Source organism: Schistocerca piceifrons, chromosome 8, assembly GCF_021461385.2.
Source record: "Schistocerca piceifrons isolate TAMUIC-IGC-003096 chromosome 8, iqSchPice1.1, whole genome shotgun sequence".
Classification (NCBI taxonomy): domain Eukaryota; kingdom Metazoa; phylum Arthropoda; class Insecta; order Orthoptera; family Acrididae; genus Schistocerca; species Schistocerca piceifrons.
In genome coordinates, this window is record NC_060145.1 from 141,201,081 (window position 1) to 141,223,656 (window position 22,576).

General features: G+C 53.3%; 50 non-coding genes across 50 annotated transcripts; 34 read left to right on the forward strand and 16 right to left on the reverse strand.

The window, feature by feature from the left end:
* The first annotated feature begins 178 nt into the window (after positions 1 to 178).
* Positions 179 to 270, forward strand: Trnai-uau. The gene is given in 2 exon segments: positions 179 to 216; positions 235 to 270. It is a non-coding gene; the product is annotated as a tRNA-Ile (tRNA).
* Positions 271 to 382: 112 nt separating this feature from the next.
* Positions 383 to 454, forward strand: Trnad-guc. The gene has a single exon. It is a non-coding gene; the product is annotated as a tRNA-Asp (tRNA).
* Positions 455 to 1,033: 579 nt separating this feature from the next.
* On the reverse strand, positions 1,034 to 1,106 carry Trnar-acg. The gene has a single exon. It is a non-coding gene; the product is annotated as a tRNA-Arg (tRNA).
* Positions 1,107 to 1,551: 445 nt separating this feature from the next.
* On the forward strand, positions 1,552 to 1,643 carry Trnai-uau. Its single transcript is given in 2 exon segments — positions 1,552 to 1,589; positions 1,608 to 1,643. It is a non-coding gene; the product is annotated as a tRNA-Ile (tRNA).
* A 112-nt stretch (positions 1,644 to 1,755) lies between these two features.
* On the forward strand, positions 1,756 to 1,827 carry Trnad-guc. Its single transcript has one exon. It is a non-coding gene; the product is annotated as a tRNA-Asp (tRNA).
* Positions 1,828 to 2,406: 579 nt separating this feature from the next.
* On the reverse strand, positions 2,407 to 2,479 carry Trnar-acg. Its single transcript has one exon. It is a non-coding gene; the product is annotated as a tRNA-Arg (tRNA).
* Positions 2,480 to 2,924: 445 nt separating this feature from the next.
* On the forward strand, positions 2,925 to 3,016 carry Trnai-uau. The gene is given in 2 exon segments: positions 2,925 to 2,962; positions 2,981 to 3,016. It is a non-coding gene; the product is annotated as a tRNA-Ile (tRNA).
* A 111-nt stretch (positions 3,017 to 3,127) lies between these two features.
* Trnad-guc lies at positions 3,128 to 3,199 on the forward strand. The gene has a single exon. It is a non-coding gene; the product is annotated as a tRNA-Asp (tRNA).
* Positions 3,200 to 3,778: 579 nt separating this feature from the next.
* On the reverse strand, positions 3,779 to 3,851 carry Trnar-acg. The gene has a single exon. It is a non-coding gene; the product is annotated as a tRNA-Arg (tRNA).
* Positions 3,852 to 4,296: 445 nt separating this feature from the next.
* Trnai-uau lies at positions 4,297 to 4,388 on the forward strand. The gene is given in 2 exon segments: positions 4,297 to 4,334; positions 4,353 to 4,388. It is a non-coding gene; the product is annotated as a tRNA-Ile (tRNA).
* Positions 4,389 to 4,500: 112 nt separating this feature from the next.
* Positions 4,501 to 4,572, forward strand: Trnad-guc. Its single transcript has one exon. It is a non-coding gene; the product is annotated as a tRNA-Asp (tRNA).
* Positions 4,573 to 5,151: 579 nt separating this feature from the next.
* Positions 5,152 to 5,224, reverse strand: Trnar-acg. Its single transcript has one exon. It is a non-coding gene; the product is annotated as a tRNA-Arg (tRNA).
* A 445-nt stretch (positions 5,225 to 5,669) lies between these two features.
* Trnai-uau lies at positions 5,670 to 5,761 on the forward strand. Its single transcript is given in 2 exon segments — positions 5,670 to 5,707; positions 5,726 to 5,761. It is a non-coding gene; the product is annotated as a tRNA-Ile (tRNA).
* A 111-nt stretch (positions 5,762 to 5,872) lies between these two features.
* Positions 5,873 to 5,944, forward strand: Trnad-guc. The gene has a single exon. It is a non-coding gene; the product is annotated as a tRNA-Asp (tRNA).
* A 579-nt stretch (positions 5,945 to 6,523) lies between these two features.
* On the reverse strand, positions 6,524 to 6,596 carry Trnar-acg. The gene has a single exon. It is a non-coding gene; the product is annotated as a tRNA-Arg (tRNA).
* A 445-nt stretch (positions 6,597 to 7,041) lies between these two features.
* Trnai-uau lies at positions 7,042 to 7,133 on the forward strand. The gene is given in 2 exon segments: positions 7,042 to 7,079; positions 7,098 to 7,133. It is a non-coding gene; the product is annotated as a tRNA-Ile (tRNA).
* Positions 7,134 to 7,245: 112 nt separating this feature from the next.
* Positions 7,246 to 7,317, forward strand: Trnad-guc. The gene has a single exon. It is a non-coding gene; the product is annotated as a tRNA-Asp (tRNA).
* A 579-nt stretch (positions 7,318 to 7,896) lies between these two features.
* Trnar-acg lies at positions 7,897 to 7,969 on the reverse strand. Its single transcript has one exon. It is a non-coding gene; the product is annotated as a tRNA-Arg (tRNA).
* A 445-nt stretch (positions 7,970 to 8,414) lies between these two features.
* Trnai-uau lies at positions 8,415 to 8,506 on the forward strand. The gene is given in 2 exon segments: positions 8,415 to 8,452; positions 8,471 to 8,506. It is a non-coding gene; the product is annotated as a tRNA-Ile (tRNA).
* Positions 8,507 to 8,618: 112 nt separating this feature from the next.
* Trnad-guc lies at positions 8,619 to 8,690 on the forward strand. Its single transcript has one exon. It is a non-coding gene; the product is annotated as a tRNA-Asp (tRNA).
* A 579-nt stretch (positions 8,691 to 9,269) lies between these two features.
* On the reverse strand, positions 9,270 to 9,342 carry Trnar-acg. The gene has a single exon. It is a non-coding gene; the product is annotated as a tRNA-Arg (tRNA).
* Positions 9,343 to 9,787: 445 nt separating this feature from the next.
* On the forward strand, positions 9,788 to 9,879 carry Trnai-uau. Its single transcript is given in 2 exon segments — positions 9,788 to 9,825; positions 9,844 to 9,879. It is a non-coding gene; the product is annotated as a tRNA-Ile (tRNA).
* A 112-nt stretch (positions 9,880 to 9,991) lies between these two features.
* Trnad-guc lies at positions 9,992 to 10,063 on the forward strand. Its single transcript has one exon. It is a non-coding gene; the product is annotated as a tRNA-Asp (tRNA).
* A 579-nt stretch (positions 10,064 to 10,642) lies between these two features.
* Trnar-acg lies at positions 10,643 to 10,715 on the reverse strand. Its single transcript has one exon. It is a non-coding gene; the product is annotated as a tRNA-Arg (tRNA).
* A 445-nt stretch (positions 10,716 to 11,160) lies between these two features.
* Positions 11,161 to 11,252, forward strand: Trnai-uau. Its single transcript is given in 2 exon segments — positions 11,161 to 11,198; positions 11,217 to 11,252. It is a non-coding gene; the product is annotated as a tRNA-Ile (tRNA).
* A 111-nt stretch (positions 11,253 to 11,363) lies between these two features.
* Trnad-guc lies at positions 11,364 to 11,435 on the forward strand. Its single transcript has one exon. It is a non-coding gene; the product is annotated as a tRNA-Asp (tRNA).
* A 579-nt stretch (positions 11,436 to 12,014) lies between these two features.
* Positions 12,015 to 12,087, reverse strand: Trnar-acg. The gene has a single exon. It is a non-coding gene; the product is annotated as a tRNA-Arg (tRNA).
* Positions 12,088 to 12,532: 445 nt separating this feature from the next.
* On the forward strand, positions 12,533 to 12,624 carry Trnai-uau. The gene is given in 2 exon segments: positions 12,533 to 12,570; positions 12,589 to 12,624. It is a non-coding gene; the product is annotated as a tRNA-Ile (tRNA).
* Positions 12,625 to 12,735: 111 nt separating this feature from the next.
* Trnad-guc lies at positions 12,736 to 12,807 on the forward strand. Its single transcript has one exon. It is a non-coding gene; the product is annotated as a tRNA-Asp (tRNA).
* Positions 12,808 to 13,386: 579 nt separating this feature from the next.
* On the reverse strand, positions 13,387 to 13,459 carry Trnar-acg. The gene has a single exon. It is a non-coding gene; the product is annotated as a tRNA-Arg (tRNA).
* A 445-nt stretch (positions 13,460 to 13,904) lies between these two features.
* Positions 13,905 to 13,996, forward strand: Trnai-uau. Its single transcript is given in 2 exon segments — positions 13,905 to 13,942; positions 13,961 to 13,996. It is a non-coding gene; the product is annotated as a tRNA-Ile (tRNA).
* A 111-nt stretch (positions 13,997 to 14,107) lies between these two features.
* Trnad-guc lies at positions 14,108 to 14,179 on the forward strand. The gene has a single exon. It is a non-coding gene; the product is annotated as a tRNA-Asp (tRNA).
* A 579-nt stretch (positions 14,180 to 14,758) lies between these two features.
* Positions 14,759 to 14,831, reverse strand: Trnar-acg. Its single transcript has one exon. It is a non-coding gene; the product is annotated as a tRNA-Arg (tRNA).
* A 445-nt stretch (positions 14,832 to 15,276) lies between these two features.
* Positions 15,277 to 15,368, forward strand: Trnai-uau. The gene is given in 2 exon segments: positions 15,277 to 15,314; positions 15,333 to 15,368. It is a non-coding gene; the product is annotated as a tRNA-Ile (tRNA).
* Positions 15,369 to 15,480: 112 nt separating this feature from the next.
* Positions 15,481 to 15,552, forward strand: Trnad-guc. Its single transcript has one exon. It is a non-coding gene; the product is annotated as a tRNA-Asp (tRNA).
* A 579-nt stretch (positions 15,553 to 16,131) lies between these two features.
* Positions 16,132 to 16,204, reverse strand: Trnar-acg. The gene has a single exon. It is a non-coding gene; the product is annotated as a tRNA-Arg (tRNA).
* A 445-nt stretch (positions 16,205 to 16,649) lies between these two features.
* Trnai-uau lies at positions 16,650 to 16,741 on the forward strand. Its single transcript is given in 2 exon segments — positions 16,650 to 16,687; positions 16,706 to 16,741. It is a non-coding gene; the product is annotated as a tRNA-Ile (tRNA).
* Positions 16,742 to 16,853: 112 nt separating this feature from the next.
* On the forward strand, positions 16,854 to 16,925 carry Trnad-guc. Its single transcript has one exon. It is a non-coding gene; the product is annotated as a tRNA-Asp (tRNA).
* A 579-nt stretch (positions 16,926 to 17,504) lies between these two features.
* On the reverse strand, positions 17,505 to 17,577 carry Trnar-acg. The gene has a single exon. It is a non-coding gene; the product is annotated as a tRNA-Arg (tRNA).
* A 445-nt stretch (positions 17,578 to 18,022) lies between these two features.
* Trnai-uau lies at positions 18,023 to 18,114 on the forward strand. The gene is given in 2 exon segments: positions 18,023 to 18,060; positions 18,079 to 18,114. It is a non-coding gene; the product is annotated as a tRNA-Ile (tRNA).
* A 112-nt stretch (positions 18,115 to 18,226) lies between these two features.
* On the forward strand, positions 18,227 to 18,298 carry Trnad-guc. The gene has a single exon. It is a non-coding gene; the product is annotated as a tRNA-Asp (tRNA).
* Positions 18,299 to 18,877: 579 nt separating this feature from the next.
* Trnar-acg lies at positions 18,878 to 18,950 on the reverse strand. Its single transcript has one exon. It is a non-coding gene; the product is annotated as a tRNA-Arg (tRNA).
* Positions 18,951 to 19,395: 445 nt separating this feature from the next.
* Positions 19,396 to 19,487, forward strand: Trnai-uau. Its single transcript is given in 2 exon segments — positions 19,396 to 19,433; positions 19,452 to 19,487. It is a non-coding gene; the product is annotated as a tRNA-Ile (tRNA).
* A 111-nt stretch (positions 19,488 to 19,598) lies between these two features.
* Positions 19,599 to 19,670, forward strand: Trnad-guc. Its single transcript has one exon. It is a non-coding gene; the product is annotated as a tRNA-Asp (tRNA).
* Positions 19,671 to 20,249: 579 nt separating this feature from the next.
* On the reverse strand, positions 20,250 to 20,322 carry Trnar-acg. The gene has a single exon. It is a non-coding gene; the product is annotated as a tRNA-Arg (tRNA).
* A 445-nt stretch (positions 20,323 to 20,767) lies between these two features.
* Trnai-uau lies at positions 20,768 to 20,859 on the forward strand. The gene is given in 2 exon segments: positions 20,768 to 20,805; positions 20,824 to 20,859. It is a non-coding gene; the product is annotated as a tRNA-Ile (tRNA).
* Positions 20,860 to 20,970: 111 nt separating this feature from the next.
* Trnad-guc lies at positions 20,971 to 21,042 on the forward strand. Its single transcript has one exon. It is a non-coding gene; the product is annotated as a tRNA-Asp (tRNA).
* A 579-nt stretch (positions 21,043 to 21,621) lies between these two features.
* On the reverse strand, positions 21,622 to 21,694 carry Trnar-acg. Its single transcript has one exon. It is a non-coding gene; the product is annotated as a tRNA-Arg (tRNA).
* A 445-nt stretch (positions 21,695 to 22,139) lies between these two features.
* On the forward strand, positions 22,140 to 22,231 carry Trnai-uau. Its single transcript is given in 2 exon segments — positions 22,140 to 22,177; positions 22,196 to 22,231. It is a non-coding gene; the product is annotated as a tRNA-Ile (tRNA).
* Positions 22,232 to 22,342: 111 nt separating this feature from the next.
* Positions 22,343 to 22,414, forward strand: Trnad-guc. Its single transcript has one exon. It is a non-coding gene; the product is annotated as a tRNA-Asp (tRNA).
* Positions 22,415 to 22,576: the final 162 nt, after the last annotated feature.

Below are 22,576 nucleotides of genomic sequence, written 5' to 3' on the forward strand. Positions count from 1 at the left end.
TGATGACAAGCGGTTGACATGCTTGTAAGTGTAGCATATAAAACAAGAATCGTATGAAGCATTCGTAGACAGGTGCTAACGTCGCAGTATGGCCGCAGGTGACGGTCGTATGACGGGTCTGTAGCCACAACAGGTTGGCATCAAAGTGAATACCGCTAACTGTAAGCACTCTGCTGTAGCCCCAGTGGCGCAATTGGTTAGCGCACGGTACTTATAAGGCAGTAGCCGTGAGCAATGCCGGGGTTGTGAGTTCGAGCATCACCTGGGGCATACTTTTATTTCGTAGCAGCTGACTATGGAAGCTTCGGGACGCTAGATTTGAGATGCATCACGTACCTGAGAGACCATAAATGTGCGTGCACTGTAGTCAACGACTGCGTGTTCCTCGGTAGTATAGTGGTTAGTATCCCCGCCTGTCACGCGGGAGACCGGGGTTCGATTCCCCGCCGGGGAGGTGCGATTTTTATATCGCGAAGGTTGCACATGTGGCCCGAAAAAGCATTACCGTTGTGATCAAGGAATGTAATTGCTAAAAAATCGTAAGAAAGTCTGCGTCTTAGGAAGTGTTTCTCGTATTCTGCACACGACGTCGTCGTTTCACAACTCACAGGGTTTGCCGTCGACGCTGAATCAGCGCACCCCAGGATTAATGATCGAGCTCGAAGCACCCAAGAAAAAGAATAATTTTAGCAGAGCGTGGTTTCGATCCACGGACCTCTGGGTTATGGGCCCAGCACGCTTCCACTGCGCCACTCTGCTGTGCGGACAGATGCGCGCTCTTCGGTGCGTGACATGGGACACTTGGAAAAGCGTTGTCTGCGTCGCCTACCGTTTAATTAACTGCGTAGCATCTGCCAGCTTGACTTGTCTCGACTTTGCTCGACTGACGCTACGCTGACGCTTGCACGAAGCGATATTTACCGCGATCGTCTCGAGATGCAGCTGCGAGATGCTCAGGATTAACATTGCACTCCACGAAGGTGGAGACATTCGAATGCACTGCCTAGCTACGCGCCCGCAACTAACAAAATGCCGACCCTGCCAGGATTCGAACCTGGAATCTTCTGATCCGTAGTCAGACGCGTTATCCGTTGCGCCACAGGGCCACTGTTCGCGTTTTCTGCTACGAGGCGGGTGCACATCGCAAAGCAACGTGTTCTCCGTGGCTCGGCAATTGCATGTCATCCACTGACAACGGCGGCGCGGCCACTCTGGTCTTCGGCACTCTGCAGGGAGCTGCCACCAAGGAAGGCATCTCTCCTCCTGCTGCTCGGCCACGGAGCGCCTGCACAGCTTAGAGCTTGCCACAGATCTGCCGTCGCTGATGGACAGGTAGCGGAATGCAAGGCGGCCGTTTTTTTGCATTTTTTCGGTGATGACAAGCGGTTGACATGCTTGTAAGTGTAGCATATAAAACAAGAATCGTATGAAGCATTCGTAGACAGGTGCTAACGTCGCAGTATGGCCGCAGGTGACGGTCGTATGACGGGTCTGTAGCCACAACAGGTTGGCATCAAAGTGAATACCGCTAACTGTAAGCACTCTGCTGTAGCCCCAGTGGCGCAATTGGTTAGCGCACGGTACTTATAAGGCAGTAGCCGTGAGCAATGCCGGGGTTGTGAGTTCGAGCATCACCTGGGGCATACTTTTATTTCGTAGCAGCTGACTATGGAAGCTTCGGGACGCTAGATTTGAGATGCATCACGTACCTGAGAGACCATAAATGTGCGTGCACTGTAGTCAACGACTGCGTGTTCCTCGGTAGTATAGTGGTTAGTATCCCCGCCTGTCACGCGGGAGAGCGGGGTTCGATTCCCCGCCGGGGAGGTGCGATTTTTATATCGCGAAGGTTGCACATGTGGCCCGAAAAAGCATTACCGTTGTGATCAAGGAATGTAATTGCTAAAAAATCGTAAGAAAGTCTGCGTCTTAGGAAGTGTTTCTCGTATTCTGCACACGACGTCGTCGTTTCACAACTCACAGGGTTTGCCGTCGACGCTGAATCAGCGCACCCCAGGATTAATGATCGAGCTCGAAGCACCCAAGAAAAAGAATAATTTTAGCAGAGCGTGGTTTCGATCCACGGACCTCTGGGTTATGGGCCCAGCACGCTTCCACTGCGCCACTCTGCTGTGCGGACAGATGCGCGCTCTTCGGTGCGTGACATGGGACACTTGGAAAAGCGTTGTCTGCGTCGCCTACCGTTTAATTAACTGCGTAGCATCTGCCAGCTTGACTTGTCTCGACTTTGCTCGACTGACGCTACGCTGACGCTTGCACGAAGCGATATTTACCGCGATCGTCTCGAGATGCAGCTGCGAGATGCTCAGGATTAACATTGCACTCCACGAAGGTGGAGACATTCGAATGCACTGCCTAGCTACGCGCCCGCAACTAACAAAACGCCGACCCTGCCAGGATTCGAACCTGGAATCTTCTGATCCGTAGTCAGACGCGTTATCCGTTGCGCCACAGGGCCACTGTTCGCGTTTTCTGCTACGAGGCGGGTGCACATCGCAAAGCAACGTGTTCTCCGTGGCTCGGCAATTGCATGTCATCCACTGACAACGGCGGCGCGGCCACTCTGGTCTTCGGCACTCTGCAGGGAGCTGCCACCAAGGAAGGCATCTCTCCTCCTGCTGCTCGGCCACGGAGCGCCTGCACAGCTTAGAGCTTGCCACAGATCTGCCGTCGCTGATGGACAGGTAGCGGAATGCAAGGCGGCCGTTTTTTTGCATTTTTTCGGTGATGACAAGCGGTTGACATGCTTGTAAGTGTAGCATATAAAACAAGAATCGTATGAAGCATTCGTAGACAGGTGCTAACGTCGCAGTATGGCCGCAGGTGACGGTCGTATGACGGGTCTGTAGCCACAACAGGTTGGCATCAAAGTGAATACCGCTAACTGTAAGCACTGTGCTGTAGCCCCAGTGGCGCAATTGGTTAGCGCACGGTACTTATAAGGCAGTAGCCGTGAGCAATGCCGGGGTTGTGAGTTCGAGCCTCACCTGGGGCATACTTCTATTTCGTAGCAGCTGACTATGGAAGCATCGGGACGCTAGGTTTGAGATGTATCGCGTACATGAGAACCATAAATGTGCGTGCACTGTAGACAAGGACTGCGTGTTCCTCGGTAGTATAGTGGTTAGTATCCCCGCCTGTCACGCGGGAGACCGGGGTTCGATTCCCCGCCGGGGAGATGCGATTTTTATATCGCGAAGGTTGCGCGTGTGGCCCGAAAAAGCATTACCGTTGTGATCAAGGAATGTAATTGCTAAAAAATCGTAAGAAAGTCTGCGTCTTAGGAAGTGTTTCTCGTATTCTGCACACGACGTCGTCGTTTCACAACTCACAGGGTTTGCCGTCGACGCTGAATCAGCGCACCCCAGGATTAATGATCGAGCTCGAAGCACCCAAGAAAAAGAATAATTTTAGCAGAGCGTGGTTTCGATCCACGGACCTCTGGGTTATGGGCCCAGCACGCTTCCACTGCGCCACTCTGCTGTGCGGACAGATGCGCGCTCTTCGGTGCGTGACATGGGACACTTGGAAAAGCGTTGTCTGCGTCGCCTACAGTTTAATTAACTGCGTAGCATCTGCCAGCTTGACTTGTCTCGACTTTGCTCGACTGACGCTACGCTGACGCTTGCACGAAGCGATATTTACCGCGATCGTCTCGAGATGCAGCTGCGAGATGCTCAGGATTAACATTGCACTCCACGAAGGTGGAGACATTCGAATGCACTGCCTAGCTACGCGCCCGCAACTAACAAAATGCCGACCCTGCCAGGATTCGAACCTGGAATCTTCTGATCCGTAGTCAGACGCGTTATCCGTTGCGCCACAGGGCCACTGTTCGCGTTTTCTGCTACGAGGCGGGTGCACATCGCAAAGCAACGTGTTCTCCGTGGCTCGGCAATTGCATGTCATCCACTGACAACGGCGGCGCGGCCACTCTGGTCTTCGGCACTCTGCAGGGAGCTGCCACCAAGGAAGGCATCTCTCCTCCTGCTGCTCGGCCACGGAGCGCCTGCACAGCTTAGAGCTTGCCACAGATCTGCCGTCGCTGATGGACAGGTAGCGGAATGCAAGGCGGCCGTTTTTTTGCATTTTTTCGGTGATGACAAGCGGTTGACATGCTTGTAAGTGTAGCATATAAAACAAGAATCGTATGAAGCATTCGTAGACAGGTGCTAACGTCGCAGTATGGCCGCAGGTGACGGTCGTATGACGGGTCTGTAGCCACAACAGGTTGGCATCAAAGTGAATACCGCTAACTGTAAGCACTCTGCTGTAGCCCCAGTGGCGCAATTGGTTAGCGCACGGTACTTATAAGGCAGTAGCCGTGAGCAATGCCGGGGTTGTGAGTTCGAGCATCACCTGGGGCATACTTTTATTTCGTAGCAGCTGACTATGGAAGCTTCGGGACGCTAGATTTGAGATGCATCACGTACCTGAGAGACCATAAATGTGCGTGCACTGTAGTCAACGACTGCGTGTTCCTCGGTAGTATAGTGGTTAGTATCCCCGCCTGTCACGCGGGAGACCGGGGTTCGATTCCCCGCCGGGGAGGTGCGATTTTTATATCGCGAAGGTTGCACATGTGGCCCGAAAAAGCATTACCGTTGTGATCAAGGAATGTAATTGCTAAAAAATCGTAAGAAAGTCTGCGTCTTAGGAAGTGTTTCTCGTATTCTGCACACGACGTCGTCGTTTCACAACTCACAGGGTTTGCCGTCGACGCTGAATCAGCGCACCCCAGGATTAATGATCGAGCTCGAAGCACCCAAGAAAAAGAATAATTTTAGCAGAGCGTGGTTTCGATCCACGGACCTCTGGGTTATGGGCCCAGCACGCTTCCACTGCGCCACTCTGCTGTGCGGACAGATGCGCGCTCTTCGGTGCGTGACATGGGACACTTGGAAAAGCGTTGTCTGCGTCGCCTACCGTTTAATTAACTGCGTAGCATCTGCCAGCTTGACTTGTCTCGACTTTGCTCGACTGACGCTACGCTGACGCTTGCACGAAGCGATATTTACCGCGATCGTCTCGAGATGCAGCTGCGAGATGCTCAGGATTAACATTGCACTCCACGAAGGTGGAGACATTCGAATGCACTGCCTAGCTACGCGCCCGCAACTAACAAAACGCCGACCCTGCCAGGATTCGAACCTGGAATCTTCTGATCCGTAGTCAGACGCGTTATCCGTTGCGCCACAGGGCCACTGTTCGCGTTTTCTGCTACGAGGCGGGTGCACATCGCAAAGCAACGTGTTCTCCGTGGCTCGGCAATTGCATGTCATCCACTGACAACGGCGGCGCGGCCACTCTGGTCTTCGGCACTCTGCAGGGAGCTGCCACCAAGGAAGGCATCTCTCCTCCTGCTGCTCGGCCACGGAGCGCCTGCACAGCTTAGAGCTTGCCACAGATCTGCCGTCGCTGATGGACAGGTAGCGGAATGCAAGGCGGCCGTTTTTTTGCATTTTTTCGGTGATGACAAGCGGTTGACATGCTTGTAAGTGTAGCATATAAAACAAGAATCGTATGAAGCATTCGTAGACAGGTGCTAACGTCGCAGTATGGCCGCAGGTGACGGTCGTATGACGGGTCTGTAGCCACAACAGGTTGGCATCAAAGTGAATACCGCTAACTGTAAGCACTGTGCTGTAGCCCCAGTGGCGCAATTGGTTAGCGCACGGTACTTATAAGGCAGTAGCCGTGAGCAATGCCGGGGTTGTGAGTTCGAGCCTCACCTGGGGCATACTTCTATTTCGTAGCAGCTGACTATGGAAGCATCGGGACGCTAGGTTTGAGATGTATCGCGTACATGAGAACCATAAATGTGCGTGCACTGTAGACAAGGACTGCGTGTTCCTCGGTAGTATAGTGGTTAGTATCCCCGCCTGTCACGCGGGAGACCGGGGTTCGATTCCCCGCCGGGGAGATGCGATTTTTATATCGCGAAGGTTGCGCGTGTGGCCCGAAAAAGCATTACCGTTGTGATCAAGGAATGTAATTGCTAAAAAATCGTAAGAAAGTCTGCGTCTTAGGAAGTGTTTCTCGTATTCTGCACACGACGTCGTCGTTTCACAACTCACAGGGTTTGCCGTCGACGCTGAATCAGCGCACCCCAGGATTAATGATCGAGCTCGAAGCACCCAAGAAAAAGAATAATTTTAGCAGAGCGTGGTTTCGATCCACGGACCTCTGGGTTATGGGCCCAGCACGCTTCCACTGCGCCACTCTGCTGTGCGGACAGATGCGCGCTCTTCGGTGCGTGACATGGGACACTTGGAAAAGCGTTGTCTGCGTCGCCTACCGTTTAATTAACTGCGTAGCATCTGCCAGCTTGACTTGTCTCGACTTTGCTCGACTGACGCTACGCTGACGCTTGCACGAAGCGATATTTACCGCGATCGTCTCGAGATGCAGCTGCGAGATGCTCAGGATTAACATTGCACTCCACGAAGGTGGAGACATTCGAATGCACTGCCTAGCTACGCGCCCGCAACTAACAAAATGCCGACCCTGCCAGGATTCGAACCTGGAATCTTCTGATCCGTAGTCAGACGCGTTATCCGTTGCGCCACAGGGCCACTGTTCGCGTTTTCTGCTACGAGGCGGGTGCACATCGCAAAGCAACGTGTTCTCCGTGGCTCGGCAATTGCATGTCATCCACTGACAACGGCGGCGCGGCCACTCTGGTCTTCGGCACTCTGCAGGGAGCTGCCACCAAGGAAGGCATCTCTCCTCCTGCTGCTCGGCCACGGAGCGCCTGCACAGCTTAGAGCTTGCCACAGATCTGCCGTCGCTGATGGACAGGTAGCGGAATGCAAGGCGGCCGTTTTTTTGCATTTTTTCGGTGATGACAAGCGGTTGACATGCTTGTAAGTGTAGCATATAAAACAAGAATCGTATGAAGCATTCGTAGACAGGTGCTAACGTCGCAGTATGGCCGCAGGTGACGGTCGTATGACGGGTCTGTAGCCACAACAGGTTGGCATCAAAGTGAATACCGCTAACTGTAAGCACTCTGCTGTAGCCCCAGTGGCGCAATTGGTTAGCGCACGGTACTTATAAGGCAGTAGCCGTGAGCAATGCCGGGGTTGTGAGTTCGAGCATCACCTGGGGCATACTTTTATTTCGTAGCAGCTGACTATGGAAGCTTCGGGACGCTAGATTTGAGATGCATCACGTACCTGAGAGACCATAAATGTGCGTGCACTGTAGTCAACGACTGCGTGTTCCTCGGTAGTATAGTGGTTAGTATCCCCGCCTGTCACGCGGGAGACCGGGGTTCGATTCCCCGCCGGGGAGGTGCGATTTTTATATCGCGAAGGTTGCACATGTGGCCCGAAAAAGCATTACCGTTGTGATCAAGGAATGTAATTGCTAAAAAATCGTAAGAAAGTCTGCGTCTTAGGAAGTGTTTCTCGTATTCTGCACACGACGTCGTCGTTTCACAACTCACAGGGTTTGCCGTCGACGCTGAATCAGCGCACCCCAGGATTAATGATCGAGCTCGAAGCACCCAAGAAAAAGAATAATTTTAGCAGAGCGTGGTTTCGATCCACGGACCTCTGGGTTATGGGCCCAGCACGCTTCCACTGCGCCACTCTGCTGTGCGGACAGATGCGCGCTCTTCGGTGCGTGACATGGGACACTTGGAAAAGCGTTGTCTGCGTCGCCTACCGTTTAATTAACTGCGTAGCATCTGCCAGCTTGACTTGTCTCGACTTTGCTCGACTGACGCTACGCTGACGCTTGCACGAAGCGATATTTACCGCGATCGTCTCGAGATGCAGCTGCGAGATGCTCAGGATTAACATTGCACTCCACGAAGGTGGAGACATTCGAATGCACTGCCTAGCTACGCGCCCGCAACTAACAAAATGCCGACCCTGCCAGGATTCGAACCTGGAATCTTCTGATCCGTAGTCAGACGCGTTATCCGTTGCGCCACAGGGCCACTGTTCGCGTTTTCTGCTACGAGGCGGGTGCACATCGCAAAGCAACGTGTTCTCCGTGGCTCGGCAATTGCATGTCATCCACTGACAACGGCGGCGCGGCCACTCTGGTCTTCGGCACTCTGCAGGGAGCTGCCACCAAGGAAGGCATCTCTCCTCCTGCTGCTCGGCCACGGAGCGCCTGCACAGCTTAGAGCTTGCCACAGATCTGCCGTCGCTGATGGACAGGTAGCGGAATGCAAGGCGGCCGTTTTTTTGCATTTTTTCGGTGATGACAAGCGGTTGACATGCTTGTAAGTGTAGCATATAAAACAAGAATCGTATGAAGCATTCGTAGACAGGTGCTAACGTCGCAGTATGGCCGCAGGTGACGGTCGTATGACGGGTCTGTAGCCACAACAGGTTGGCATCAAAGTGAATACCGCTAACTGTAAGCACTCTGCTGTAGCCCCAGTGGCGCAATTGGTTAGCGCACGGTACTTATAAGGCAGTAGCCGTGAGCAATGCCGGGGTTGTGAGTTCGAGCATCATCTGGGGCATACTTTTATTTCGTAGAAGCTGACTATGGAAGCTTCGGGACGCTAGATTTGAGATGCATCACGTACCTGAGAGACCATAAATGTGCGTGCACTGTAGTCAACGACTGCGTGTTCCTCGGTAGTATAGTGGTTAGTATCCCCGCCTGTCACGCGGGAGACCGGGGTTCGATTCCCCGCCGGGGAGGTGCGATTTTTATATCGCGAAGGTTGCACATGTGGCCCGAAAAAGCATTACCGTTGTGATCAAGGAATGTAATTGCTAAAAAATCGTAAGAAAGTCTGCGTCTTAGGAAGTGTTTCTCGTATTCTGCACACGACGTCGTCGTTTCACAACTCACAGGGTTTGCCGTCGACGCTGAATCAGCGCACCCCAGGATTAATGATCGAGCTCGAAGCACCCAAGAAAAAGAATAATTTTAGCAGAGCGTGGTTTCGATCCACGGACCTCTGGGTTATGGGCCCAGCACGCTTCCACTGCGCCACTCTGCTGTGCGGACAGATGCGCGCTCTTCGGTGCGTGACATGGGACACTTGGAAAAGCGTTGTCTGCGTCGCCTACCGTTTAATTAACTGCGTAGCATCTGCCAGCTTGACTTGTCTCGACTTTGCTCGACTGACGCTACGCTGACGCTTGCACGAAGCGATATTTACCGCGATCGTCTCGAGATGCAGCTGCGAGATGCTCAGGATTAACATTGCACTCCACGAAGGTGGAGACATTCGAATGCACTGCCTAGCTACGCGCCCGCAACTAACAAAATGCCGACCCTGCCAGGATTCGAACCTGGAATCTTCTGATCCGTAGTCAGACGCGTTATCCGTTGCGCCACAGGGCCACTGTTCGCGTTTTCTGCTACGAGGCGGGTGCACATCGCAAAGCAACGTGTTCTCCGTGGCTCGGCAATTGCATGTCATCCACTGACAACGGCGGCGCGGCCACTCTGGTCTTCGGCACTCTGCAGGGAGCTGCCACCAAGGAAGGCATCTCTCCTCCTGCTGCTCGGCCACGGAGCGCCTGCACAGCTTAGAGCTTGCCACAGATCTGCCGTCGCTGATGGACAGGTAGCGGAATGCAAGGCGGCCGTTTTTTTGCATTTTTTCGGTGATGACAAGCGGTTGACATGCTTGTAAGTGTAGCATATAAAACAAGAATCGTATGAAGCATTCGTAGACAGGTGCTAACGTCGCAGTATGGCCGCAGGTGACGGTCGTATGACGGGTCTGTAGCCACAACAGGTTGGCATCAAAGTGAATACCGCTAACTGTAAGCACTCTGCTGTAGCCCCAGTGGCGCAATTGGTTAGCGCACGGTACTTATAAGGCAGTAGCCGTGAGCAATGCCGGGGTTGTGAGTTCGAGCATCATCTGGGGCATACTTTTATTTCGTAGCAGCTGACTATGGAAGCTTCGGGACGCTAGATTTGAGATGCATCACGTACCTGAGAGACCATAAATGTGCGTGCACTGTAGTCAACGACTGCGTGTTCCTCGGTAGTATAGTGGTTAGTATCCCCGCCTGTCACGCGGGAGACCGGGGTTCGATTCCCCGCCGGGGAGGTGCGATTTTTATATCGCGAAGGTTGCACATGTGGCCCGAAAAAGCATTACCGTTGTGATCAAGGAATGTAATTGCTAAAAAATCGTAAGAAAGTCTGCGTCTTAGGAAGTGTTTCTCGTATTCTGCACACGACGTCGTCGTTTCACAACTCACAGGGTTTGCCGTCGACGCTGAATCAGCGCACCCCAGGATTAATGATCGAGCTCGAAGCACCCAAGAAAAAGAATAATTTTAGCAGAGCGTGGTTTCGATCCACGGACCTCTGGGTTATGGGCCCAGCACGCTTCCACTGCGCCACTCTGCTGTGCGGACAGATGCGCGCTCTTCGGTGCGTGACATGGGACACTTGGAAAAGCGTTGTCTGCGTCGCCTACCGTTTAATTAACTGCGTAGCATCTGCCAGCTTGACTTGTCTCGACTTTGCTCGACTGACGCTACGCTGACGCTTGCACGAAGCGATATTTACCGCGATCGTCTCGAGATGCAGCTGCGAGATGCTCAGGATTAACATTGCACTCCACGAAGGTGGAGACATTCGAATGCACTGCCTAGCTACGCGCCCGCAACTAACAAAACGCCGACCCTGCCAGGATTCGAACCTGGAATCTTCTGATCCGTAGTCAGACGCGTTATCCGTTGCGCCACAGGGCCACTGTTCGCGTTTTCTGCTACGAGGCGGGTGCACATCGCAAAGCAACGTGTTCTCCGTGGCTCGGCAATTGCATGTCATCCACTGACAACGGCGGCGCGGCCACTCTGGTCTTCGGCACTCTGCAGGGAGCTGCCACCAAGGAAGGCATCTCTCCTCCTGCTGCTCGGCCACGGAGCGCCTGCACAGCTTAGAGCTTGCCACAGATCTGCCGTCGCTGATGGACAGGTAGCGGAATGCAAGGCGGCCGTTTTTTTGCATTTTTTCGGTGATGACAAGCGGTTGACATGCTTGTAAGTGTAGCATATAAAACAAGAATCGTATGAAGCATTCGTAGACAGGTGCTAACGTCGCAGTATGGCCGCAGGTGACGGTCGTATGACGGGTCTGTAGCCACAACAGGTTGGCATCAAAGTGAATACCGCTAACTGTAAGCACTGTGCTGTAGCCCCAGTGGCGCAATTGGTTAGCGCACGGTACTTATAAGGCAGTAGCCGTGAGCAATGCCGGGGTTGTGAGTTCGAGCCTCACCTGGGGCATACTTCTATTTCGTAGCAGTTGACTATGGAAGCATCGGGACGCTAGGTTTGAGATGTATCGCGTACATGAGAACCATAAATGTGCGTGCACTGTAGACAAGGACTGCGTGTTCCTCGGTAGTATAGTGGTTAGTATCCCCGCCTGTCACGCGGGAGACCGGGGTTCGATTCCCCGCCGGGGAGATGCGATTTTTATATCGCGAAGGTTGCGCGTGTGGCCCGAAAAAGCATTACCGTTGTGATCAAGGAATGTAATTGCTAAAAAATCGTAAGAAAGTCTGCGTCTTAGGAAGTGTTTCTCGTATTCTGCACACGACGTCGTCGTTTCACAACTCACAGGGTTTGCCGTCGACGCTGAATCAGCGCACCCCAGGATTAATGATCGAGCTCGAAGCACCCAAGAAAAAGAATAATTTTAGCAGAGCGTGGTTTCGATCCACGGACCTCTGGGTTATGGGCCCAGCACGCTTCCACTGCGCCACTCTGCTGTGCGGACAGATGCGCGCTCTTCGGTGCGTGACATGGGACACTTGGAAAAGCGTTGTCTGCGTCGCCTACCGTTTAATTAACTGCGTAGCATCTGCCAGCTTGACTTGTCTCGACTTTGCTCGACTGACGCTACGCTGACGCTTGCACGAAGCGATATTTACCGCGATCGTCTCGAGATGCAGCTGCGAGATGCTCAGGATTAACATTGCACTCCACGAAGGTGGAGACATTCGAATGCACTGCCTAGCTACGCGCCCGCAACTAACAAAATGCCGACCCTGCCAGGATTCGAACCTGGAATCTTCTGATCCGTAGTCAGACGCGTTATCCGTTGCGCCACAGGGCCACTGTTCGCGTTTTCTGCTACGAGGCGGGTGCACATCGCAAAGCAACGTGTTCTCCGTGGCTCGGCAATTGCATGTCATCCACTGACAACGGCGGCGCGGCCACTCTGGTCTTCGGCACTCTGCAGGGAGCTGCCACCAAGGAAGGCATCTCTCCTCCTGCTGCTCGGCCACGGAGCGCCTGCACAGCTTAGAGCTTGCCACAGATCTGCCGTCGCTGATGGACAGGTAGCGGAATGCAAGGCGGCCGTTTTTTTGCATTTTTTCGGTGATGACAAGCGGTTGACATGCTTGTAAGTGTAGCATATAAAACAAGAATCGTATGAAGCATTCGTAGACAGGTGCTAACGTCGCAGTATGGCCGCAGGTGACGGTCGTATGACGGGTCTGTAGCCACAACAGGTTGGCATCAAAGTGAATACCGCTAACTGTAAGCACTGTGCTGTAGCCCCAGTGGCGCAATTGGTTAGCGCACGGTACTTATAAGGCAGTAGCCGTGAGCAATGCCGGGGTTGTGAGTTCGAGCCTCACCTGGGGCATACTTCTATTTCGTAGCAGCTGACTATGGAAGCATCGGGACGCTAGGTTTGAGATGTATCGCGTACATGAGAACCATAAATGTGCGTGCACTGTAGACAAGGACTGCGTGTTCCTCGGTAGTATAGTGGTTAGTATCCCCGCCTGTCACGCGGGAGACCGGGGTTCGATTCCCCGCCGGGGAGATGCGATTTTTATATCGCGAAGGTTGCGCGTGTGGCCCGAAAAAGCATTACCGTTGTGATCAAGGAATGTAATTGCTAAAAAATCGTAAGAAAGTCTGCGTCTTAGGAAGTGTTTCTCGTATTCTGCACACGACGTCGTCGTTTCACAACTCACAGGGTTTGCCGTCGACGCTGAATCAGCGCACCCCAGGATTAATGATCGAGCTCGAAGCACCCAAGAAAAAGAATAATTTTAGCAGAGCGTGGTTTCGATCCACGGACCTCTGGGTTATGGGCCCAGCACGCTTCCACTGCGCCACTCTGCTGTGCGGACAGATGCGCGCTCTTCGGTGCGTGACATGGGACACTTGGAAAAGCGTTGTCTGCGTCGCCTACCGTTTAATTAACTGCGTAGCATCTGCCAGCTTGACTTGTCTCGACTTTGCTCGACTGACGCTACGCTGACGCTTGCACGAAGCGATATTTACCGCGATCGTCTCGAGATGCAGCTGCGAGATGCTCAGGATTAACATTGCACTCCACGAAGGTGGAGACATTCGAATGCACTGCCTAGCTACGCGCCCGCAACTAACAAAATGCCGACCCTGCCAGGATTCGAACCTGGAATCTTCTGATCCGTAGTCAGACGCGTTATCCGTTGCGCCACAGGGCCACTGTTCGCGTTTTCTGCTACGAGGCGGGTGCACATCGCAAAGCAACGTGTTCTCCGTGGCTCGGCAATTGCATGTCATCCACTGACAACGGCGGCGCGGCCACTCTGGTCTTCGGCACTCTGCAGGGAGCTGCCACCAAGGAAGGCATCTCTCCTCCTGCTGCTCGGCCACGGAGCGCCTGCACAGCTTAGAGCTTGCCACAGATCTGCCGTCGCTGATGGACAGGTAGCGGAATGCAAGGCGGCCGTTTTTTTGCATTTTTTCGGTGATGACAAGCGGTTGACATGCTTGTAAGTGTAGCATATAAAACAAGAATCGTATGAAGCATTCGTAGACAGGTGCTAACGTCGCAGTATGGCCGCAGGTGACGGTCGTATGACGGGTCTGTAGCCACAACAGGTTGGCATCAAAGTGAATACCGCTAACTGTAAGCACTGTGCTGTAGCCCCAGTGGCGCAATTGGTTAGCGCACGGTACTTATAAGGCAGTAGCCGTGAGCAATGCCGGGGTTGTGAGTTCGAGCCTCACCTGGGGCATACTTTTATTTCGTAGCAGCTGACTATGGAAGCATCGGGACGCTAGGTTTGAGATGTATCGCGTACATGAGAACCATAAATGTGCGTGCACTGTAGACAAGGACTGCGTGTTCCTCGGTAGTATAGTGGTTAGTATCCCCGCCTGTCACGCGGGAGACCGGGGTTCGATTCCCCGCCGGGGAGATGCGAATTTTATATCGCGAAGGTTGCGCGTGTGGCCCGAAAAAGCATTACCGTTGTGATCAAGGAATGTAATTGCTAAAAAATCGTAAGAAAGTCTGCGTCTTAGGAAGTGTTTCTCGTATTCTGCACACGACGTCGTCGTTTCACAACTCACAGGGTTTGCCGTCGACGCTGAATCAGCGCACCCCAGGATTAATGATCGAGCTCGAAGCACCCAAGAAAAAGAATAATTTTAGCAGAGCGTGGTTTCGATCCACGGACCTCTGGGTTATGGGCCCAGCACGCTTCCACTGCGCCACTCTGCTGTGCGGACAGATGCGCGCTCTTCGGTGCGTGACATGGGACACTTGGAAAAGCGTTGTCTGCGTCGCCTACCGTTTAATTAACTGCGTAGCATCTGCCAGCTTGACTTGTCTCGACTTTGCTCGACTGACGCTACGCTGACGCTTGCACGAAGCGATATTTACCGCGATCGTCTCGAGATGCAGCTGCGAGATGCTCAGGATTAACATTGCACTCCACGAAGGTGGAGACATTCGAATGCACTGCCTAGCTACGCGCCCGCAACTAACAAAATGCCGACCCTGCCAGGATTCGAACCTGGAATCTTCTGATCCGTAGTCAGACGCGTTATCCGTTGCGCCACAGGGCCACTGTTCGCGTTTTCTGCTACGAGGCGGGTGCACATCGCAAAGCAACGTGTTCTCCGTGGCTCGGCAATTGCATGTCATCCACTGACAACGGCGGCGCGGCCACTCTGGTCTTCGGCACTCTGCAGGGAGCTGCCACCAAGGAAGGCATCTCTCCTCCTGCTGCTCGGCCACGGAGCGCCTGCACAGCTTAGAGCTTGCCACAGATCTGCCGTCGCTGATGGACAGGTAGCGGAATGCAAGGCGGCCGTTTTTTTGCATTTTTTCGGTGATGACAAGCGGTTGACATGCTTGTAAGTGTAGCATATAAAACAAGAATCGTATGAAGCATTCGTAGACAGGTGCTAACGTCGCAGTATGGCCGCAGGTGACGGTCGTATGACGGGTCTGTAGCCACAACAGGTTGGCATCAAAGTGAATACCGCTAACTGTAAGCACTGTGCTGTAGCCCCAGTGGCGCAATTGGTTAGCGCACGGTACTTATAAGGCAGTAGCCGTGAGCAATGCCGGGGTTGTGAGTTCGAGCCTCACCTGGGGCATACTTTTATTTCGTAGCAGCTGACTATGGAAGCTTCGGGACGCTAGATTTGAGATGCATCACGTACCTGAGAGACCATAAATGTGCGAGCACTGTAGTCAACGACTGCGTGTTCCTCGGTAGTATAGTGGTTAGTATCCCCGCCTGTCACGCGGGAGACCGGGGTTCGATTCCCCGCCGGGGAGGTGCGATTTTTATATCGCGAAGGTTGCACATGTGGCCCGAAAAAGCATTACCGTTGTGATCAAGGAATGTAATTGCTAAAAAATCGTAAGAAAGTCTGCGTCTTAGGAAGTGTTTCTCGTATTCTGCACACGACGTCGTCGTTTCACAACTCACAGGGTTTGCCGTCGACGCTGAATCAGCGCACCCCAGGATTAATGATCGAGCTCGAAGCACCCAAAAAAAAGAATAATTTTAGCAGAGCGTGGTTTCGATCCACGGACCTCTGGGTTATGGGCCCAGCACGCTTCCACTGCGCCACTCTGCTGTGCGGACAGATGCGCGCTCTTCGGTGCGTGACATGGGACACTTGGAAAAGCGTTGTCTGCGTCGCCTACCGTTTAATTAACTGCGTAGCATCTGCCAGCTTGACTTGTCTCGACTTTGCTCGACTGACGCTACGCTGACGCTTGCACGAAGCGATATTTACCGCGATCGTCTCGAGATGCAGCTGCGAGATGCTCAGGATTAACATTGCACTCCACGAAGGTGGAGACATTCGAATGCACTGCCTAGCTACGCGCCCGCAACTAACAAAATGCCGACCCTGCCAGGATTCGAACCTGGAATCTTCTGATCCGTAGTCAGACGCGTTATCCGTTGCGCCACAGGGCCACTGTTCGCGTTTTCTGCTACGAGGCGGGTGCACATCGCAAAGCAACGTGTTCTCCGTGGCTCGGCAATTGCATGTCATCCACTGACAACGGCGGCGCGGCCACTCTGGTCTTCGGCACTCTGCAGGGAGCTGCCACCAAGGAAGGCATCTCTCCTCCTGCTGCTCGGCCACGGAGCGCCTGCACAGCTTAGAGCTTGCCACAGATCTGCCGTCGCTGATGGACAGGTAGCGGAATGCAAGGCGGCCGTTTTTTTGCATTTTTTCGGTGATGACAAGCGGTTGACATGCTTGTAAGTGTAGCATATAAAACAAGAATCGTATGAAGCATTCGTAGACAGGTGCTAACGTCGCAGTATGGCCGCAGGTGACGGTCGTATGACGGGTCTGTAGCCACAACAGGTTGGCATCAAAGTGAATACCGCTAACTGTAAGCACTGTGCTGTAGCCCCAGTGGCGCAATTGGTTAGCGCACGGTACTTATAAGGCAGTAGCCGTGAGCAATGCCGGGGTTGTGAGTTCGAGCCTCACCTGGGGCATACTTTTATTTCGTAGCAGCTGACTATGGAAGCTTCGGGACGCTAGATTTGAGATGCATCACGTACCTGAGAGACCATAAATGTGCGAGCACTGTAGTCAACGACTGCGTGTTCCTCGGTAGTATAGTGGTTAGTATCCCCGCCTGTCACGCGGGAGACCGGGGTTCGATTCCCCGCCGGGGAGGTGCGATTTTTATATCGCGAAGGTTGCACATGTGGCCCGAAAAAGCATTACCGTTGTGATCAAAGAATGTAATTGCTAAAAAATCGTAAGAAAGTCTGCGTCTTAGGAAGTGTTTCTCGTATTCTGCACACGACGTCGTCGTTTCACAACTCACAGGGTTTGCCGTCGACGCTGAATCAGCGCACCCCAGGATTAATGATCGAGCTCGAAGCACCCAAGAAAAAGAATAATTTTAGCAGAGCGTGGTTTCGATCCACGGACCTCTGGGTTATGGGCCCAGCACGCTTCCACTGCGCCACTCTGCTGTGCGGACAGATGCGCGCTCTTCGGTGCGTGACATGGGACACTTGGAAAAGCGTTGTCTGCGTCGCCTACCGTTTAATTAACTGCGTAGCATCTGCCAGCTTGACTTGTCTCGACTTTGCTCGACTGACGCTACGCTGACGCTTGCACGAAGCGATATTTACCGCGATCGTCTCGAGATGCAGCTGCGAGATGCTCAGGATTAACATTGCACTCCACGAAGGTGGAGACATTCGAATGCACTGCCTAGCTACGCGCCCGCAACTAACAAAATGCCGACCCTGCCAGGATTCGAACCTGGAATCTTCTGATCCGTAGTCAGACGCGTTATCCGTTGCGCCACAGGGCCACTGTTCGCGTTTTCTGCTACGAGGCGGGTGCACATCGCAAAGCAACGTGTTCTCCGTGGCTCGGCAATTGCATGTCATCCACTGACAACGGCGGCGCGGCCACTCTGGTCTTCGGCACTCTGCAGGGAGCTGCCACCAAGGAAGGCATCTCTCCTCCTGCTGCTCGGCCACGGAGCGCCTGCACAGCTTAGAGCTTGCCACAGATCTGCCGTCGCTGATGGACAGGTAGCGGAATGCAAGGCGGCCGTTTTTTTGCATTTTTTCGGTGATGACAAGCGGTTGACATGCTTGTAAGTGTAGCATATAAAACAAGAATCGTATGAAGCATTCGTAGACAGGTGCTAACGTCGCAGTATGGCCGCAGGTGACGGTCGTATGACGGGTCTGTAGCCACAACAGGTTGGCATCAAAGTGAATACCGCTAACTGTAAGCACTGTGCTGTAGCCCCAGTGGCGCAATTGGTTAGCGCACGGTACTTATAAGGCAGTAGCCGTGAGCAATGCCGGGGTTGTGAGTTCGAGCCTCACCTGGGGCATACTTTTATTTCGTAGCAGCTGACTATGGAAGCTTCGGGACGGTAGATTTGAGATGCATCACGTACCTGAGAGACCATAAATGTGCGAGCACTGTAGTCAACGACTGCGTGTTCCTCGGTAGTATAGTGGTTAGTATCCCCGCCTGTCACGCGGGAGACCGGGGTTCGATTCCCCGCCGGGGAGGTGCGATTTTTATATCGCGAAGGTTGCACATGTGGCCCGAAAAAGCATTACCGTTGTGATCAAGGAATGTAATTGCTAAAAAATCGTAAGAAAGTCTGCGTCTTAGGAAGTGTTTCTCGTATTCTGCACACGACGTCGTCGTTTCACAACTCACAGGGTTTGCCGTCGACGCTGAATCAGCGCACCCCAGGATTAATGATCGAGCTCGAAGCACCCAAAAAAAAGAATAATTTCAGCAGAGCGTGGTTTCGATCCACGGACCTCTGGGTTATGGGCCCAGCACGCTTCCACTGCGCCACTCTGCTGTGCGGACAGATGCGCGCTCTTCGGTGCGTGACATGGGACACTTGGAAAAGCGTTGTCTGCGTCGCCTACCGTTTAATTAACTGCGTAGCATCTGCCAGCTTGACTTGTCTCGACTTTGCTCGACTGACGCTACGCTGACGCTTGCACGAAGCGATATTTACCGCGATCGTCTCGAGATGCAGCTGCGAGATGCTCAGGATTAACATTGCACTCCACGAAGGTGGAGACATTCGAATGCACTGCCTAGCTACGCGCCCGCAACTAACAAAATGCCGACCCTGCCAGGATTCGAACCTGGAATCTTCTGATCCGTAGTCAGACGCGTTATCCGTTGCGCCACAGGGCCACTGTTCGCGTTTTCTGCTACGAGGCGGGTGCACATCGCAAAGCAACGTGTTCTCCGTGGCTCGGCAATTGCATGTCATCCACTGACAACGGCGGCGCGGCCACTCTGGTCTTCGGCACTCTGCAGGGAGCTGCCACCAAGGAAGGCATCTCTCCTCCTGCTGCTCGGCCACGGAGCGCCTGCACAGCTTAGAGCTTGCCACAGATCTGCCGTCGCTGATGGACAGGTAGCGGAATGCAAGGCGGCCGTTTTTTTGCATTTTTTCGGTGATGACAAGCGGTTGACATGCTTGTAAGTGTAGCATATAAAACAAGAATCGTATGAAGCATTCGTAGACAGGTGCTAACGTCGCAGTATGGCCGCAGGTGACGGTCGTATGACGGGTCTGTAGCCACAACAGGTTGGCATCAAAGTGAATACCGCTAACTGTAAGCACTGTGCTGTAGCCCCAGTGGCGCAATTGGTTAGCGCACGGTACTTATAAGGCAGTAGCCGTGAGCAATGCCGGGGTTGTGAGTTCGAGCCTCACCTGGGGCATACTTTTATTTCGTAGCAGCTGACTATGGAAGCATCGGGACGCTAGGTTTGAGATGTATCGCGTACATGAGAACCATAAATGTGCGTGCACTGTAGACAAGGACTGCGTGTTCCTCGGTAGTATAGTGGTTAGTATCCCCGCCTGTCACGCGGGAGACCGGGGTTCGATTCCCCGCCGGGGAGATGCGAATTTTATATCGCGAAGGTTGCGCGTGTGGCCCGAAAAAGCATTACCGTTGTGATCAAGGAATGTAATTGCTAAAAAATCGTAAGAAAGTCTGCGTCTTAGGAAGTGTTTCTCGTATTCTGCACACGACGTCGTCGTTTCACAACTCACAGGGTTTGCCGTCGACGCTGAATCAGCGCACCCCAGGATTAATGATCGAGCTCGAAGCACCCAAGAAAAAGAATAATTTTAGCAGAGCGTGGTTTCGATCCACGGACCTCTGGGTTATGGGCCCAGCACGCTTCCACTGCGCCACTCTGCTGTGCGGACAGATGCGCGCTCTTCGGTGCGTGACATGGGACACTTGGAAAAGCGTTGTCTGCGTCGCCTACCGTTTAATTAACTGCGTAGCATCTGCCAGCTTGACTTGTCTCGACTTTGCTCGACTGACGCTACGCTGACGCTTGCACGAAGCGATATTTACCGCGATCGTCTCGAGATGCAGCTGCGAGATGCTCAGGATTAACATTGCACTCCACGAAGGTGGAGACATTCGAATGCACTGCCTAGCTACGCGCCCGCAACTAACAAAATGCCGACCCTGCCAGGATTCGAACCTGGAATCTTCTGATCCGTAGTCAGACGCGTTATCCGTTGCGCCACAGGGCCACTGTTCGCGTTTTCTGCTACGAGGCGGGTGCACATCGCAAAGCAACGTGTTCTCCGTGGCTCGGCAATTGCATGTCATCCACTGACAACGGCGGCGCGGCCACTCTGGTCTTCGGCACTCTGCAGGGAGCTGCCACCAAGGAAGGCATCTCTCCTCCTGCTGCTCGGCCACGGAGCGCCTGCACAGCTTAGAGCTTGCCACAGATCTGCCGTCGCTGATGGACAGGTAGCGGAATGCAAGGCGGCCGTTTTTTTGCATTTTTTCGGTGATGACAAGCGGTTGACATGCTTGTAAGTGTAGCATATAAAACAAGAATCGTATGAAGCATTCGTAGACAGGTGCTAACGTCGCAGTATGGCCGCAGGTGACGGTCGTATGACGGGTCTGTAGCCACAACAGGTTGGCATCAAAGTGAATACCGCTAACTGTAAGCACTGTGCTGTAGCCCCAGTGGCGCAATTGGTTAGCGCACGGTACTTATAAGGCAGTAGCCGTGAGCAATGCCGGGGTTGTGAGTTCGAGCCTCACCTGGGGCATACTTTTATTTCGTAGCAGCTGACTATGGAAGCATCGGGACGCTAGGTTTGAGATGTATCGCGTACATGAGAACCATAAATGTGCGTGCACTGTAGACAAGGACTGCGTGTTCCTCGGTAGTATAGTGGTTAGTATCCCCGCCTGTCACGCGGGAGACCGGGGTTCGATTCCCCGCCGGGGAGATGCGAATTTTATATCGCGAAGGTTGCGCGTGTGGCCCGAAAAAGCATTACCGTTGTGATCAAGGAATGTAATTGCTAAAAAATCGTAAGAAAGTCTGCGTCTTAGGAAGTGTTTCTCGTATTCTGCACACGACGTCGTCGTTTCACAACTCACAGGGTTTGCCGTCGACGCTGAATCAGCGCACCCCAGGATTAATGATCGAGCTCGAAGCACCCAAGAAAAAGAATAATTTTAGCAGAGCGTGGTTTCGATCCACGGACCTCTGGGTTATGGGCCCAGCACGCTTCCACTGCGCCACTCTGCTGTGCGGACAGATGCGCGCTCTTCGGTGCGTGACATGGGACACTTGGAAAAGCGTTGTCTGCGTCGCCTACCGTTTAATTAACTGCGTAGCATCTGCCAGCTTGACTTGTCTCGACTTTGCTCGACTGACGCTACGCTGACGCTTGCACGAAGCGATATTTACCGCGATCGTCTCGAGATGCAGCTGCGAGATGCTCAGGATTAACATTGCACTCCACGAAGGTGGAGACATTCGAATGCACTGCCTAGCTACGCGCCCGCAACTAACAAAATGCCGACCCTGCCAGGATTCGAACCTGGAATCTTCTGATCCGTAGTCAGACGCGTTATCCGTTGCGCCACAGGGCCACTGTTCGCGTTTTCTGCTACGAGGCGGGTGCACATCGCAAAGCAACGTGTTCTCCGTGGCTCGGCAATTGCATGTCATCCACTGACAACGGCGGCGCGGCCACTCTGGTCTTCGGCACTCTGCAGGGAGCTGCCACCAAGGAAGGCATCTCTCCTCCTGCTGCTCGGCCACGGAGCGCCTGCACAGCTTAGAGCTTGCCACAGATCTGCCGTCGCTGATGGACAGGTAGCGGAATGCAAGGCGGCCGTTTTTTTGCATTTTTTCGGTGATGACAAGCGGTTGACATGCTTGTAAGTGTAGCATATAAAACAAGAATCGTATGAAGCATTCGTAGACAGGTGCTAACGTCGCAGTATGGCCGCAGGTGACGGTCGTATGACGGGTCTGTAGCCACAACAGGTTGGCATCAAAGTGAATACCGCTAACTGTAAGCACTGTGCTGTAGCCCCAGTGGCGCAATTGGTTAGCGCACGGTACTTATAAGGCAGTAGCCGTGAGCAATGCCGGGGTTGTGAGTTCGAGCCTCACCTGGGGCATACTTTTATTTCGTAGCAGCTGACTATGGAAGCATCGGGACGCTAGGTTTGAGATGTATCGCGTACATGAGAACCATAAATGTGCGTGCACTGTAGACAAGGACTGCGTGTTCCTCGGTAGTATAGTGGTTAGTATCCCCGCCTGTCACGCGGGAGACCGGGGTTCGATTCCCCGCCGGGGAGATGCGAATTTTATATCGCGAAGGTTGCGCGTGTGGCCCGAAAAAGCATTACCGTTGTGATCAAGGAATGTAATTGCTAAAAAATCGTAAGAAAGTCTGCGTCTTAGGAAGTGTTTCTCGTATTCTGCACACGACGTCGTCGTTTCACAACTCACAGGGTTTG